Below are 18132 nucleotides of genomic sequence, written 5' to 3' on the forward strand. Positions count from 1 at the left end.
TGCCTGAGTCTGCACACAACTGGAAACAATAGCTCTAAGAAGGGATGGGGGAGACAAAATGTACCATTCGTCTCTACTGGATATTAACTCCAAGACTCAGTACTCTGGGGGGCGCTGCTACCTAGCAGAAAACATTGTGAAAAGGTGTGTGGGGTTGTCAACAGAACTTTATTCCTCACATTGGTTTGTGTTCATCATTATTAAACCTAAGCAAGTGGTGGAAAAGAGAGGGGCGAACATGAAGGAGTCTGGCATTTGGAGACAGAGTGGAAAAAGCGTATTGTTATGCTTCACTCAAAGAGCAGATTTCCACGATTACAAAAAGATTTATTTCATCAAGAGAAGGACTAAATACAAATAAATCAGAACCTATTTGCTGGTGTGTTTGAGCTGCTTCTTCTACCCCTCATACATTTGCATTGATAGCCCACCTTAACTCAGCACCTCTGCTTATCTCAACTGCGGAGATGGCGTATAGCAAGAGCAGTTGGTATACAGCTGGTATATAGTGAGAGGTATATAGCAATCTCTCAGACAACTGGGATCCAAAGATTTTTGTAAGACAAAACCAACAACTTGAATTGCACTTGTAAGCAAATGGGAAGCATATGAAGTTTCAGAATAACTGGTGTTTCCAGGTAGCAAGCTATGTTCTGAATCAAGCAGAGGTTCCCAACATTTTCCAGATGGGGACCCAATTTGACAATTCAGGAATACTTGGTGACCCAAAGCAATTCAAAACAGGGGGAGGAGGGGAGAAGAGCCACCTGAGGAGACACTTGGCAACCCTTTTGAAATGTAATGGCGACCCATATTTGGGTCACTACCCATAGGTTGGGATACCCTGAACTATAGCTTTCCAAGGATCTTCAATGTCCCAGGAAAGCAAATACACTATGCCAGTTAGAAGCTTCAGAGGGGTAGCCTTCTCAGTCTGAAACTGGAAAAACAACAAATAGTCTCTAAGGTGCTGCCAGACTAACAAAACACATAAATGGTGGTATGAGCTTTCGTGGGCACAACCCATTTCCTCAGATGAATGGCCATTGATGATACCATCTATATGCTTTCTTAGTCTCTAAGGTGCTGCTAGACTATTTGTTGTTTAAGTGTTTCCACGTCATTTAGGGTATGTCTACACTGCCAAATGCTGATACTGCTGCAGCCTGAACAGTTTCGCTAATAATCCCATTGACCTTCAATACATAGGCAGTAGTAGAGGCATGGAGTACAGCCACATATCAGAATTTTTTGGGAGATGAGATGTTTATCCCAGAACTTTCTCTGAGATATAAGTAGTAATAATGGCCATCTAATATTTAATCAGGGCTAGCTGTGTCAAAGACAGCTGACTCCAGCATCTTGGATAAATTCCAAATTCTCCCTTCAGCTTCATTTGGATAGGACTTACTTTACTAGGTAAATGCAGTTCAACTGTGGAAAAGATATAAAGGAGATGAAATATGGTTTAATTTACTTCCAGATAAAAGGTACTATATCAAAAACCTGCAAGTATCTATATTTACGTTACCTGTGTTTAAATAGAGTTCACACTAAACCAGGTTCTTTCACAGTTTGAAGAGCTACTGTGGATGGATCAAAGTTGTTTTGCAACTGTTAATACATCGTTGAGAAGAATTTAGTTTATAAATTAGTCCTACCATGGTTCTGTCCCTTTAAAAGAATGCTGTAACCACATTTAACAAAAGCTATGTTTGAATCATACTTAAACGAAGTGCCCCAGCAAATTTAAACCATATGTAAATTCAAGATAGCTTTATTAAAAGACCAAATGAAGAAGGAACATGCTTTAAACATCTGTTGCACAGATAGAGAAGTCAGCAACATGAATAGCAAACATTATTTTCTTTTTTGAGATGTCAACCCACTGAAGCAAAATATCAGTAAAAGTAGAACATCTTTAAGAGGAAGGAGCCTTACACTGGTATCTTCCAGAATGAAGATGACTAAAGTTCCCAGGTGGTGACTATTTCAGAACCTCGTCTGCTTGCTTATCGCCATCTGCTAGCTCTGTCTTGGGAAGAATTGTAATCTCTTCCTCAAACCTATCATGCATCTTAAAGAAAAATGAGCATTTTTACAAGATCCCAGATTTGGTTAAAAATCTCACATTTCCCTAAAAACAAATCAAATTCCAAAGAATATTTAAAGTGCATTGTTACATGGTGGCTGGACATAGAAAATAAAGTAGGTCCAGCTCCCTGGACAGGTGTTCTTCTTTGGCTCATTAAGAGGACAAAGCAGTAGCTGAAGGGCTATCAAGGCTCAGGGAGAGACTCAGTGAGTCAGAACACACTGGTTCAGTCAGCAAGGGCTGGTGACCAGGATGACTGTAGGAGTCCCACACACAAAAAAGCAGAAAGTAATTTCTGGAAGAAGGCAGAAGATCAGCAAGAGGGAAATGGTCAAGGCCACATAGACAAGGCCAGAGGGCTGGAGAAGAGTGAGGCCAAAAGGGGCAGCTGGTTCTAAGCAAAAAAGAGACAGATCCAAGCACCGAAAGCCTGAAGGCAGAGGAGCGCCAGAGGGTCTTAACTGCTGATTTCTCCAACACAAAAGAACTAGACACAAAAGAATAGCGAAGAGGGCCGGGGGAGCGACAGATATGTTCCTGAGAGAAGGCTTCCCAGCTAAGAGGCTGAGGAGATTCCTACTGGGAAGACTTGGGATGTGCTCCAGTTAGAAGGGCTAGGATGCTGTACTGGTACCAACAAAACAGAGTCCAGTGGAGGACAACAAAAAAGATTAAGGGGTTGGAGCACATAACCTAGGAGGAGAGGCTGAGGGATCTGGGCTTGTTTAGTCTGAAGAAGAGAAGAGTGAAGGGAGATTTGATAGCAGCCTTTAACTACCAGAAGGGAGGTTCCAGAGAGGCTGGAGAAAGGCTGTTCTCTGAAGTGACATGTGGCAGAACAAGGAGCAATGGTTTCAAGTTGCAGTGAGGGAGGTCTAGGTTGCATATTAGGAAAAACTATTTTACTATGAGGGTGGGGGAAGCACTGGAATGGGTTACCTAGAGAGGTGATAGAATTTCCATCCCCAGAGGTTTTTAATTCCCAGCTCGACAAAACTCTAGCTGGGATGATTTAGTTATGGTGGGTCCTGCTTTGCGCAGGTGGTTGTACTTGGGTGACCTCCTGAGGTCACTTCCAACCCAACAATTCTAAGGTGCCAATTTGTAACAAATGGAGCATCAAAGAATGAGGTACCTTGAGTTTTGATAACTGCCTGCATTGAGGTGAAAGACTATATGTGTAGGGCCTTTATTATGGGCTATTTTGAACTATGTGCTAGTAACAGACCATCTTGATGGACAAGATGATACACCTTGCATGGAGTTATTGTCTTACCTGAAAGGGGAAACTGAGGCAGGCACATGCTCTTTCTTACACAATTGAACTCTGACATTTATAACTAGAGAATTTACTGTTGAGTTGAACACTATGTAACCAGGTACAAAGACCCTTCTGATACTCTACCAAAATGCATCAAAATGGTGTGCCATTATAATGGTAAGTAATATGTAAGTAAACTCACGCTAGGTGTATCATCTGATAAACAAGTAAACAGACATACTCAATGCCCTTCCGGGAGGTTTTTTAACAATATATACCGTATATTCCGGCGTACAAGACGACCTCTGATGTTAAAAAACATCCCCCAAAAATCGGGGGTCGTCTTGTACGCCGGATGCCCCGCCGCCGGAGCCCCTACGCGGCTTTGAAAGCCTCGGGGGAAGCCGGCGGCCGGGCATCCCAGGCGCGCATGGGCTGCCCCCCCGCCGGAGCCCCTCCGCGGCTTTGAAAGCCTCGGGGGAAGCCGGCGGGGGGGCATCCCAGGCGCGCATGGGCTGCCCCCCCGCCGGAGCCCCTCCGCGGCTTTGAAAGCCTCGGGGGAAGCCGGCGGGGGGGCAGCCCATGCGCGCCTGGGCTGCCCCCCCGCCGGCTTCCCCCGAGGCTTTCAAAGCCGCGGAGGGGCTCCGGCGGGGGGGCAGCCCATGCGCGCCTGGGATGCCCCCCCGCCGGCTTCCCCCGAGGCTTTCAAAGCCGCGGAGGGGCTCCGGCGGGGGGGCAGCCCATGCGCGCCTGGGATGCCCCCCCGCCGGCTTCCCCCGAGGCTTTCAAAGCCGCGGAGGGGCTCCGGCGGGGGGGGGGGGCAGCCCAGGCGCTCCTGGCGGCTTTGCTCCCGGTGCCTCTGGTCTGCTGGGGACCATCTCCAGCAGACCAGGGACACCGGGAGCAAAGGAGGCGGAGGGGCGCTGGGGTATAAGATGAAACCCTATCTTTTAATTAAAAAGATAGGGGGTCGTCTTATACACCCAGTCGCCCTATACGCCGGAAAATACGGTATATAAAATTGTTATAAACAATATACAATGAATAGCATAATTTAAAAGAACGATCCTACAAATAGACTTACTGGAAAAAAATCCATTCAAAAGGATTTTGGAGAGGGCTGAGAGTATGATTCCCAGGATGATGAAAAGGGAGAAAGTCATTTTTATAATAAGTGGCAAACTAACAGAGTTCCTTCTTGAACAATTATTTTAATGCTCCTGTGGTTTGGGGGTAGTATTAATTCTATGGTAGGGCTCCTACACTGTTGTACTGGAATTTTTTAAAATTATTTAAATTATAAAACACAGAAAAGATGTAGGTACTCAGCACTTCTGAAATAATGCCATTATTAATATATTATTTGATGAGCATTAAAGCTAACAGCAAATAATGCATTCAACATTCTACACCTCTTTAGAGACAAAGCAGCTAGTAAATAAACATCAGTCATGCCTTCACAAAGAAGGATAATATCTTCCCAGATGCTCAGAACTGAACATGTGTGTATGAGAAGTACCTCTTAGCACATAGGAACCGGGAGCCTCACTGTCAATGAAATTGTCTCTATTTCTAGAAAAATTAACAAAAATTACATAGTGGAAAATGTTAATTTAGAACCAGACTAATAGAACTGGAAGGGACCTCGAGAGGTCATCAAGTTCAGTCCCCTGCCCTCATGGCAGGACCAAGCACCATCCTGATAGGTTTATCTAACCTGCTTTTAAATATCTCCAGTGATGGAGATTCCACAGCCTCCTTAGGCAATTTACTCCAGTGTTTAACCATCCTGACAGTTAGGAAGTCTTTCCTAACATCCATCCTAAACCTCCCTTACTGTAATTGAAGCCCACTGCTTCTTGTCCTATCATCAGAGGCCAAGGAGAGCAATTTTTCTCCCTCCTCCTTGTAACACCCTTTTAGATACTAGAATTTTAAAGTGTTTCTATTTTAAGTTTTGGAGGTATGGATTTTCAGAGTAGAACACCAAATTAGAAGGATAGTCCAGATAGTCTAATATAATTCTCTTTAGTATTTGCCCTCTCACCCAGAAGCTGATTTAAACTCTGCAAACTAATAAAATGTGTACTTGATTAATGCTGTGGCCTACAGAAAAGCTACTTTGCCCATCTCTGTGACAGTAGTCAACTGAGGAGTAAGCGAGTGGTCCCCTACAACTTTCCCCACAATAGCTGCTCAACTCAGGCAGGAGACCAGCCAAAGGGAGTCTCTTTCCCCCTGTCATCCCCAGCAAGGATTCTCTCTGAAAACAGCACATAAAACACATTCAGAAACTGTATCAGGCCTGTTAGAAAGGGCTTGATGCCCAGAACCAATATGAAATAAGTCTGCAAAAGAGAAGGGTGGGGGGGAATCTGATAGCAGCCTTTAACTTCCTGAAGGGAGGTTCCAAAGAGGATGGAGAGAGGCTGTTCTCAGTAGTGATGGATGGCAGAACAAGGAGCAATGGTCTCAAGTTGCAGTGGGGGAGATCTGGGTTGGATATTAGGAAAAACTGTTTCACTAGGAGGGTGGAGAAGCACTGGAATTGGTTACCTAGGGAGGTGGTAGAATCTCCATCCTTAGAGGTTTTTAAGTGCTGGCTTGACAAAGCCCTGGCTGGGATGATTTAGTTAGCGTTGGTCCTGCTTTGGGCAGGGGGCTGGACTGGATGACCTCCTGAGGTCTCTTCCAGTCCTACCGTTCTGTGAAATAATAGGTGAATTTCTACAGCAGTCTCTACAGTCGTTATTCTTTTTCTCTCCATTTTCCAACAAAGTGCACTGACTCAACTGTACAAAGTTGTGACTATTCCTCTATGAGATATTCACCCACCATACAATTTATTTCCTTCCCTCCCAACCTTCCCCTCCCAAATTAACACCATGAATGAGAAAAATTGTTTGAACATCACCCCGGCTTTATAAAACTTATATTTTATCCACCTAGCTTTACAAAAGAGCTGTAATAAATGTTACTGTGAATCAAACCAGCTGAACAAATAAGTCTTTGGAATTACTGGAAAAAATTATAGTGGTGAAATTTTACAGGCATTTAGCTCACAGTGAGGACCAACAGTTTTTTGTCCAATCTGGAAAATAAGTTATTTTCAGTGAGTAGGGATTTCCGCCCCTCCTCCCTTTAAAGGAAACATTTACTGTGTGCGTGTGGCAAGTTTTAAATAGCATAAATGTCATAAGACTCCTCTAGTACTCAGTCCCAAAGAGCCTTGGTTAAGCATGGTGTAAAAAGACTAAATGTTAGTACATGTGGTTGCACATTCTCGGGAGAACAATATGGGCTTCCTTGAGGAGTGGCTGAAGTGCATCAAAACAGGCAGAGAAGCTCCCAAATGGTGGCCATCAAGACAGACTTTGGCAGCATATGTGATAAAGCACTAAGTGGATAATGAGGACATGGTGTACGTAATCTGAAAGAAGGCTCCTCTACATAGCTCTCCCTATAGGTTCTCCACTGTGATTTGCTTGTATCCCTAACTGCTGATTGGAGAACTTCACTGGCAGCGTCCATTTGGCTCGAACATGCACCGTCTTTCCTCGTGGCTTGCCACAAGGCTAAGTGGCATGTGCAGGCTAACCCCGCTCAGTGCTTTCTCTACCACAGACCGTGAAGTCCGAAGTACAGGAGCAGAAGATGGGTCATGGAGCACCCACAGAAACACACATCTCAAAGAACCATCATTACTGCACAAGATGAGTAACTTTGAGAGTTTTTTTAAATAAAAAAAAATCTAGATTAATTGTATTTGATTTCTAGTTTTGAAGTTTTAGGGTTCATTTTGTATTTTCAAATGTTTCTCTGGAAATAAGAGGGCTAGAAACTTAAAAAAAAGAAGTTAAGAATGAGATTTTCATTCAATCTTGATTCCAGCATCTGCGGCTTTAAAAACAAACAAACCACACAACCTCAAACATTATGAGACTTCTGTAGAAATCAGGAGATTTTGGAACCGTCTACACACAATCTAACTAGCTTCACTAGGATATTTTTTTAATCAGGAAAGATTACATCTGCAAAAACATGTGTACATCAGTCATCGCCCAAGATTTTTAAAAACAGGAGCCTAAAGTGAAATTTCTAAATTAATATTTAGGCACCCACAAAAATGACCTGATATTTAAAAAGTCCCAAGCACTATTAAGGTCAGTGGGAATTGTTGGGTGCTCAGAATTTCCCCAAATCCAAACTTTATGTTCTGTTTTTGAAAATCTGGGCCATTAGCTTTTTGCATGTTGCACCCTGTACTTAGACAATGTAAGTGAGGTGGTTGCTCTGTGGCATGAGCTACCATGCTCTGATGAACCAACTGCTGTCAAGCAGCTGTCCCCATGTCAATATTCAGGTTAAGACTTCATACTGCCCACATTATATAATATCCTTTGTTTGTGTATATACATATATTTGCTTTGTTTCCTCTGAACATATTTGTTAGTTACTGCTTTGGGAGATTTCTGTGTATGTGGTTTTCTGACAAAGTTTTCATACAAACCAGGAGGAACTAGCTTCTCTCCTTTCAAAATGAGTTCAGACATAGTGCTTAGGTACTTTCCAAATGAGTAAAGCATGACATCTTATGTGGTTAGCCAGTGCAAACCCTGTACCAGGTCGAGTGTGTCTGTAATATTTTAAAACCCTGGTTTGTATAAGGCTTGGCATATTTTGAAATATGAGGATAACTAACCATATAATGATATGACCACAGATCAAAAATTCATTTAGTTTTCCTCCTGCTCAATATTATGTGTTTACAAAGACCATCATTATTATAGTGCTATTGGATGAATGAGATAATGAAGAAGTAAATTCAGTTAAGGCATAAGTAAACCCTGTATATGCTATAAAAACATTATGTCCTATGCAGTTTTGAAGATCAGTCTTCAAAGAAACAATGCAGGTAACATAACTATGCAGGTGGATATGGATGGAGCATGACTTTTTGAAAACAAGCCCAGGATCTGCAATATTTTGTACCATAGACTAGGCCCTCGGCACTAATGAGTATACCAATAGTGTAGTTCGTTATGCTCTGTTCTGACTACAAAATCTGCCAGAGGAGCCTTAATTCTAAAGACACTTGCATTTTCCAGATTGCTTGTAAAATGTGTATATGCACGAGGCATGTAGCAAGGGGTGTATATACTGCGGATGATATTTTAGCCTCACTCCGACCACTTTATGCCGGACAATTCAGTGTTCTCCTCTCCCCGGTTTAGGGGAAGGACTGCTCTCTCTTCTTACTGGTTGGTGAAATGAACATTTGCCACAAAAGGGAACCTTAAGTGGGATTACCAAAATGACTATATGAGCATTCCCAACTCTCCTGCCTGTAGGAGCATGGCTCACCTCAGTGCTTGTTTCTATTGCCCATTTTGCTGCTTCTCACCCAAGCACCTTCTGTCTTCCTTCCAGATCCCATGCTTGGAACATTCTCCTATTTTTACATTAAAAAGTTGTTACTCCGAGCACCTTCAAATCTTTGTGCAAGGCCCACTTTATTCATAATATCTTTGGGAAAATCCTAACTGATACTGGCAAGATGGACTGGCCAGTAGGAACTTCTATTAGCAAAATAATGGATTGGACCCTTGTGGATGCATGTTCTTATTCCTGTTTCCATTGCTCTTCCTGCTCTGGACAAGTTCAATATTACAATCACTTGTTGCATCTTGTCTATTAGATTGTGGGATTTCTGGGGACTTTTTGCCAGAAGCTGCAAATGTGGGACAGGGGATGAATCATTTGATGATTATCTGTTCGGTTCATTTCTTCTGAGGCACCTGGCATTGGCCACTGTTGGAACATAGGATACCGGGCTAGATCGACCTGTTTTTATTGTCTTATATTCCAAGAGGCAGTCTACACTACCATGATAAATCAATCTACTTTATGCAAATTCAATTACACGAATAGCATCACTGAAGTAGATATTGTTAGATCCATTTACCATGGGAATTACACTGTGCTATGTTGACTTCCCTTATGATACATGGGGAGATGGAATACACAAATCAAAGGCAGAGTGCTTTCCTATTGATATAGTGTGTCTTCACTAGACCTGCTAAATTGACAGTATATTGTCTGCAGCAGTGCCAATCTACTGGCAAGTGAAGACATATCCTGAAACTGCATTCATACAGGACCAAGTTCACTAGGGTTTTGATCCCAATTCAGACTTGTAACTATAATATAACTAATTAATAACAATAAAAACTTGATTTTCCCTCTGCTGGATCCCCCTTCTCAGGGAAAGTGGGGTAAATAAGCCTCTTCTTCCCCATCCTCAGTTTCTTTTCCCCACTAGGAGCAGTAGGGAAGAAGACATGACAATACTTATTTTTTACTTCCCCCAGAATCCTCACTGCCAGCTATCCCCTCCTCCTAAGGATATTGGGAGAGGAAAAAGGGAATCTGTCCCACCAGCAAAATCTGCTTCTTAGTGGAGTTAAAAAGAACCACCACCCCATCTCTGGTGAAATAAAACAGCCCTGTTATATTCCTTTCTTCTCTGGCATGCAACTTAAAAGTCCAAATCTAACTCTAAAGTCTTTACTGAGTAACAATGTCACAGCAGGTGTTACCATTCATTTATGGTTATTATGATAGCACTTAAGGACAAATTGAAATCAAAGTCTCATTGTTCTAGGCACTGTACAAAAGAGCAAACAAAGTTTGCCTCAAAGAACTTACAATATAAAAATACACAAGACAGGCTAAAGGGAAAGTGATATAGCATGCAAGTAGAGTAAAGATGATCAACAAACATCATGTTTAAGGAGACAGCTTTGTCATGGCGGTCATAAGTTCCAACCACTCCAGAGCTGGATGGGGCATATAGGACGATGAGGATGGTACAGCACATATTAGCAGCTTCTTCTTCATGAAGTGCTGGCTCCTTTCTTTGTTCTCTATTGCTGTTGACTTTGAACCCTTCAGGTCCCTAATGCACCAAAAGCACCCGCCTCTCCAGATCTTCATGAGCCATGGGTTGTCTCAGTGATGATTGTATGTGGATACCAAGCATGCCAGAGATAAATTACAGGTGACCCGGGGACTTCCCCTTCTCTTTTTTGATGATTTGTGAGAGAGGTCTATAGCCGATTTCTTCAACCCACAGTCCCTGTATTTAAAGGGCTGTGGGAAATACTCACGTCTGCCACAGTAGGTACAGGGGAAGATCCACCTCCACAAAGATGAACTTCCACCAGTTCCCTGTCCATGAGAGACCTAGATCTGAGCTGATGGCAGAGAACACACTTTTATGGAATGTGGTCTTTCATGAGGCATTATAGGCACCGGCAGAGCTTCGTTGCTACAGGTTTGGACTCTGCAAGAAAGGCTCTTCTTGAAGCCTGTTAAACCATGCATACCCCATTGGGGAAAAGAGTCTCAGGATGAAAAGAGGGGAACATACAGGGTTTTTATTTCATTTTTTGGTTTAGGAAGAAATCAAAAGAAGAATAAGCAACTACTAAGACCAGGGAGACTAATTATAGAAATTCAAAACATGCTAATGGTTACAAGTGGACTGCTAATAGCTCTGTCTCTAGCTAGAAGAGGTTGAGAAGGAACGGGGGTGGGGAGCTAGCCAGCAGATGCTGGCACATGAGGCTACAGTGGATACTGCTACCAAATTTCTGTGATCTGCAGCACAAGGACGCAAGCTACAGTGGAGCACCCCTAGAAACACTATTCATAGAATAGTTGGGGGGGGGAAGAGGATTAAGATGAGATTTTTTTGAACATATGTTGTTGGCAATATTGGTAAGTATTTTGAACTTAAGATCTTGATTCTCTATTATGGCCAAGCTGTCTCTCTGGTTCCCCGATTCAGAGCAACCCAAATTTGGTGCATAGAGGAAGAGCCTTATGTCAGTGGAAGATTGGGCATCACTCCTCTTTGTTTCTCTACACCAACTCACCTGCCCATCCTGCCCCCACACGTCCACTTCCTTCCATTTCTCATTGGAAGGAGAGACAGCAGTTGGTATAGAAGGGGGGTTTCTCCAGCTGTACAGCAGCAGAGAATTTCCCTGCACAGAGTGAATTCTCCAGCAGCTTTAAAGCTACTTTGTGCTCCTCATGCAGAGTCAAGTAATAGGCTGAAGAACTCTGCCCTAAGTTTCTTGCTATTGGAACCATACCAAGCTGTATGGTAACCTATCACCTACCTTGTACAAAACAACTACTATTTCTCTGGAACAGCCACAATGCCGTTCTAGGAAGAGACAATCACCTAACTTTACCTTCTGAGCATGAGAGCAGAGGAAAGTCATTATCATCATTAAATACATTAAGGATGTTAAATTGTGGGTATCTGACTAATCGTGCGGTTGATAAAAATTGTATTGACTACACTATTAGTCAATAATGGCAGCTCTGCAGAGCTGCAGTGGGGGGTAGCAGTCCCAGCTCATGCTGGCTCAGGAAGCCACCTGTGCTGTGGTACTCCGTTTAAAATTCAGAAAGAGCCACTGGGCTTTTACTACATTTAAAATGCAGAGGTGCAGCGTCCCGGACCAGCACGAGACGGAACTGCTCGGTCCCAGCTGCTACTGAGTCCGATACACCCTGCTTGCAGTGGCCAAGGCAGCAACAACCCCTGCTCACTGGCGGACCCGCTTCCCCACTGGGATCCCCATGGACGAGGGCTGATGCCAGAGCAGCCCTGGCCTGTGGCGAGCCTTGGCCTACCACCGGTAGAGGCTGCTTCAGAGCAGCCTCCCCTATCCTCCCCTGCTCCCCCACTGTCTCTAATAGAGGCAGCAGGGAGAGGCAGGTGGCACCTTGTAGACAGTGTTGGGAGGGGAACCGGATTTTAAGCCAGCTCCCCCAAGATCAGCTCCTGCTCTCTCCTCCCCTCTCTTTCCCTCCCCCCCTCCCTGCACTGCCCCTCATACAGAGGCAGGAAGGGGGGGAGGGGGGAAGTGAGTAGTTGGAACTCAACTTGACTACCTGTTAAGCTTATGCTAATATCCCTAAAGTACATGTTTAATGGAAGTGGCCAGTGGCTCTAGTTGCATATCAGGGTCCCATTATAATACACACTATATAAACACATACAACAGATGGTCTTTCACTCAAAACACTAGTAATGAAACTCAATAAAGAGTGTAGTTCAAGAAATATCAGAAGGAAAAGTATACTGGGCCCCTGGACTTTCTCCAGCTTTTCTGATACCTGGATGAATCTGCATATCTATCTATCTATCTATCTATCTATCTATCTATCTATCTATCTATCTATCTATCTATCTATCTATCTATCTATCTATCTATCTATCTATCTATCTAAAAAACATTTAGTTTTTTTTCCAAGGGCGCCTATATTTGTTTATACAAGAAATGTATTATGAAACTGTGTTGGGAAGTGGGGATTGTAATCTATAGCTTATTAATCAGTATATTCTGTTACAAACCAAATATATGCTTTTCCCCCCCCCTAACAAAGGCATAAGAGGAAGTTAAAGTCATGCCAGGTAATGCTGGTTAGTTTGCAGGAAGGATAGCATTTAAAATTTGGCAGTCTGCAGACATGAAAGGGAGAGTTTGGAATTAAAATTATCAAGCAATTTATGTGCTTGCTTTTTGTTGGGAATTTTGTAGCTAACTTCAGTTACATCTCGCTAAAAAACTGATTTGGTGGGTTTTGTGTTTTAACATATGCAAGTGTTCCAATCTTCCTTCACAATTAATTTCAACATGCAAAATGGATACTTGCAAAACATGCTCAGCTATGCTCGCAGCTTTTCATGTGCTTCCAAAACCCTTTTATGGAACATTTGATGCACCAAAAGCTTTAAAGCTGATCATGATAATTTTACCTCTTTATAAAAATAAGCACTGAAGAGAAGCCAAATGGGGCTGAGGACAGAAAGTAATTACAAAACTAAAATCATGCTGTTAGCAAACTAGAGGAAAAACTGGTATCCAGCAGTATTGGTAGATCATTAGATACTATGGTCATATAGGTCACGTAAACATTATATTCCAATTTATGTTTTGGATCCATATATGCCAAGCCATAAACTCTACCTATCTACCATGCTAATAATGAATCACCGTTACAGAAAGAAAATGCAAATTTGATGAGTTGTTTATTGACTTTGTCTTCACGCCTTTTGAAAAGCATTAATGTAGTTCAGAAGATCTATGCAAAATTTCCTTAAGTACTGTTGTAAGATACCAACCACAAATGGCACACAGGGCAAACTACTATAAAGTCATACTATAATATTCATCTACAGTGACATCAACACAAAATTAAGTTCACTTAAAGTTACTGAAGCATTCACTCCTAGGCAATGCCAGATTTAAGGTTGCCTCTACAATCTTATGTCAACCCATTGTGCACATGCACCAAGTTACAGTCTTTAATTACTGTACTGTACATGATCACTGCTACTTTTCCCCCAAGCCCTTTGAAACTGAAACAAAACAAACTCCATCACGTGGGAGCATAGTGACACCCATGCAGAATCACTGTGGAGTTTCCTTGATCCATTGCTTAGACCTCTGTCACTTGAATCAACAGAGCAACTGAAAGCAGGCTGTCATTTTGTATACACACTAGAACTTAGAGGGATGGGAAAATTTGCCAGCAGGTTTCACATACATTTGCTCACAGAATGAATAGTAAGATTTGGAAACCATGCCAAGGACCCAAGAGAAGCAAGAGACTCTTCTGCTATTTCCCCCGAAAGGTGACTCCCTGTAACCCCATTGCTTCTCCCCTGCCAGACTTCCTCCTCCTCCACTTCCATTCTTCCCCCCTAGAGCCCCAGCACTTTATTCCCAGTCTCCTTGTCCAACCATTCCCAGCTGCCTTGCTCATTCCATCTCAGTTCCCTCATTCATGATCCAGTGTGTGTGTCTCACCCCATGCTCAACCTTCACTTTCCCTGTCTCACCGACTCCCATTCCCAGTCCTCTCTATGGGCTCTTTGTGCAATCACCTATCCCTCTGCTCTGGATTAGTCTCAGATTCTTTTGTCCAGCAACTCCTAGTTTTTTCTCCTCTGCCCCTCCCCATACCTTCGCCTACCATGGTTCTCTGTCAGATCTGTCTCTTCCCCACCCTTCACCAGCCCCAATGGTTGCCAATCTCATTACTCCTCCCATTCCAGTCTTCCAGGAGGGCTCCTCATCCAATCTCAGCCTCTCCATCCCAACACCCCATATCAGAGCCTCCTGTGAGGACAAATTAGACGTTCTAACAGTTCTTTCTGGCCTTAGAGTGTATAAATATATTAACTTTCTGCCTCCTCCCCTTGGAATTTAGGCAGCAGCATGGGAAATGGTTGAATAATTTGGCTCCAGGAAAAGTGGTTTGGGTTTTGGGCATGAAGGAGACTATTAAAGCTCCAGGCACAGGAAAAGATGTGCATCACTCCTTTTCTTCACACTTAGGATTGATCCAGAGCTCATGGAGGCCAACAGAAAGATTCCCATTGTCTTCAACAGCTGCTGAATCATTCCTCCCGAGGAGTAGAATTAAGGGAGACAATTTTGTTTCAGAGGCTTGAGCTCTTAATTCCCCAACCTAAAAACCTGCCCTACACTAGTGACCTCTACCCCAACATCCTTCACTGCAACCAACAATGATGGATGGATAACCCACTTACCATGCTTTACCATTTATGCTTCTGCTACACTGATCAGCAATTGAATAGAAAATGTCAACATTTAAACGTGCATCATTAGGAGTCAGTGGCAACAGCACATTGGGAAGAATGTGAGCACTCCATTCTCACCAACAACTATTGTTTCAAGCCATCCACAGACTCCGACAGACAACACTACATTAAGATTACACTCTGTTAACTTTCAAATGGCTTCCTTCAAGATAAGAAGCAATTCTGTAATGAAAGCTTAGATTTGGGAATACAGTTTTGTGAGAAAGACTAGGTTCCATGGCAAAAATCCATGCTCACAGGAACCAAAGGGATGTCTATAGCAATGCTGATATACCTCTAAAAACCTGAACCTTGGAAGCATTCCAAGCACTGAACTCTCTCAGTAGAGCTTCAGCATGCAGAGTGGTTGCAAGAGTAGACCCTACATTTCAAAAAAACTCACTATGCTGAAAAGCACAGCATGCATGTTCAGAAAAACTATTTCCTCTGCTCTTTCTAAAAACAAACAGAGTGTAAAGCAATATTACAAAAACACCAAAACAAAACAAGAACTGAAAGAAGTGGGAAAGTGCTAAAAACTATGCATCACTACGTAATCCAGATGCATAAAAAAATACATACACAAATTCAAATTAGTCTCAACTCCTACGAACAAAGACAAACGTAAGGGGGCACATTTATCGTGAAATCAATGAACAGCGGCTCTGCTAAAGTTAAGCTTCATGCAAGCTTCCAGTTTAAAGTTTGACTATTCTTAGTGCTCTAAAATCCATACGATTACCTGGATTGCCTCAAAATTTAGTGTGCCTCAGAGGTGCAAGATCCAAGTCAGTGATCCAACAACAGGTTCCTTAGACATAGCTTTACTTATGCGGAGTCTACACTAGCACTTTCATTTGTAAAACTTGTGTTACTGAATGTCCAACCTAAATCTCCTTTGCTGTAATTTAAGCCCATTGCTTCTTGTCCTATCATCAGAGGGCAAGGAGAACAATTTTTCTCCCTCCTCTTTTTTACACCCTTATAAGATGCTTGAAAACCATTATTATGTCCCTTCCCAATCTTCTCTTTTCTAAACTAAACAAGCCCAATTCTTTCAGTCTTCCTTCATAGGTCATGTTTTCTAAACCTTTAATTATTTTTGTTGCTCTTCCCTGGACCTTCTCCAATTTCTCCACATCTTTCTTGAAATGTGGTGTCCAGAATTGGACACAATACTCCAATTGAGGCCTAATCAGCACAGAGTAGAATGGAACAATGACTTCTCATGTCTTGCTCATAACACTCCTGTTAATGGATACACAAACCTTGGATACTCAAAGCTTGTTTATACAATATTTGGCAAAGAATTCTCTCCAGAGATGTAAGCAGCTGCTATACCTGTGCCTAAGCTAGCTCCCCAAGTCTCTCACAGTTATATATTTCTCTAATCAATACTTCATCCTGATCAAATCCGACAGTTAGAAAGTAAATTTCAGGGAAGCAGGTCTAAGAAACCTTCAGGTAGAAGTGTTTTGTGGTAAAGATACGGTTTCTAAACAATCTACACAATACCTGCCCTCTCCATGAAGCTATGGTCACTTGAAATATCTGTGATTGGTGCTGCTACTGATACTGACTATGACCCATTTTGTGATTTGGTGAATGACTGGTGCTAAAGCCAACACAATATGCCAGCCAGTAGAGAAGATGAACATCAAATAGTAAACCATTTTTCTGATAACTGTGAGCATTCCAGAGAGTGTTACAAGCCTGAAAGTTCGAGCTTCCATCCAGGAACAAAACACAGTATGCTTGAGTCTGATGCAACAAGAAAAGATTCAGCTACCAATGGCTATGTCTACCCTACGGAATTTTAGCAAACAATTCCCACCGGTGTTATCACTGTTTCAGTTGCACTGGTGGGAGTGTTAGTACAGACATGGCTCCAGAGGCTTTCACCATTTTTACCACCACATTAATTAATCATCATCATCAGGTTTAACTGACATAGTAATAAAAAGGCTGGGTAAAAACAGCTCTCCCCTTATCTACATAAGGGCTCACACTGTTGCTACCACCAGGGCAATTAGCCCAGTAGTAGCGATACTGGGAATTTTTTGCAGTAACTCCCCAATGTTCTGGGGAGGGTTAATGGTGAAACATGTTACCCCTCATAAAAATGAGAAGCAAGTATTTAATAAATTAATTAGAGTCTACAAAGAGATTAATAAATTAAGAGTCTACAAAGGCTCAGAAACTTCCTCCAACTTGGAAATTAGTGTATGCATGCCCATAACAAGGAATAATGAATCAGAGCCCTCTGGATGACAGCACAAAGGAACTCAATAAAACAAACAACGCATTGTAAAACTGGAATATACAGACATAATGAGATATAAAAACAAATAGGAATAATAGCTCTCAAACAAACTACATCAGATGACACATAGTAGGTCAATGCTTGTCAGAATCAGGCAGACAATCTAAGAGAAAACTTTTTTCTTCCCATATTTACCAGTAAGGGCAGATAACAGAAATGCAGACATTCTCTCGGCGAGACCAAGTGAAAACATTTTCTGCCAACCTGAGCTGGCCTGCTTGATCACATAGGATATGTTCAGCCAGTGAGGAAAAAGAACAGTACCATGATTTACTCTATGACCAATCCTAACAAGCCAAGCTAAGACTCAAAATATATAACAAAGAGCTTGCAAAAAAAGAAACAAATAATTCTCAAACACAAACACTGATAGCAAAATGATGCTGGTTCACAGGTGCAGTTTAGACACTAACCAGTGCTGATCTAGTGTACTGACAGATGATCTGTTAGGGATATTCCTATCCTGTCAGCAATTGTCAGATCTACAAGAGAAGTCAATCCAAAGTGATGGACAATTGTGTCATCAAGGCAGAATATGAAATGTGGCAACCCTTAAAGATTAATCCTATCTCTTAAACAGTACCCAAATAAGAATCCCTTTACAACAGCAACACATGCCTCCATCCACCTCCTTGTAATACTGTAGTTTTCATAGAATAGCTCTTAGTAGAAGAGACCAATCTTTTCACCTGGCTTGGAATACATCATCATGACTGGTCATTGATGGTCTCCCTTTTTAATCAAGGCTAAGGGCACAGCTA

General features: G+C 42.3%; 1 protein-coding gene across 6 annotated transcripts in view; it reads right to left on the reverse strand.

Annotated features, from left to right (window-relative positions):
• HIVEP1 (HIVEP zinc finger 1) overlaps nt 1–18132 on the reverse strand; it is a 165685-nt gene that overhangs the window by 115457 nt on the left and 32096 nt on the right. The gene's annotated exons all lie outside the window — the stretch shown is intronic.

Source organism: Pelodiscus sinensis, chromosome 2 (assembly GCF_052426305.1).
Source record: "Pelodiscus sinensis isolate ZL-2025 chromosome 2, ASM5242630v1, whole genome shotgun sequence".
In the NCBI taxonomy this organism is placed as follows: Eukaryota; Metazoa; Chordata; order Testudines; family Trionychidae; genus Pelodiscus; species Pelodiscus sinensis.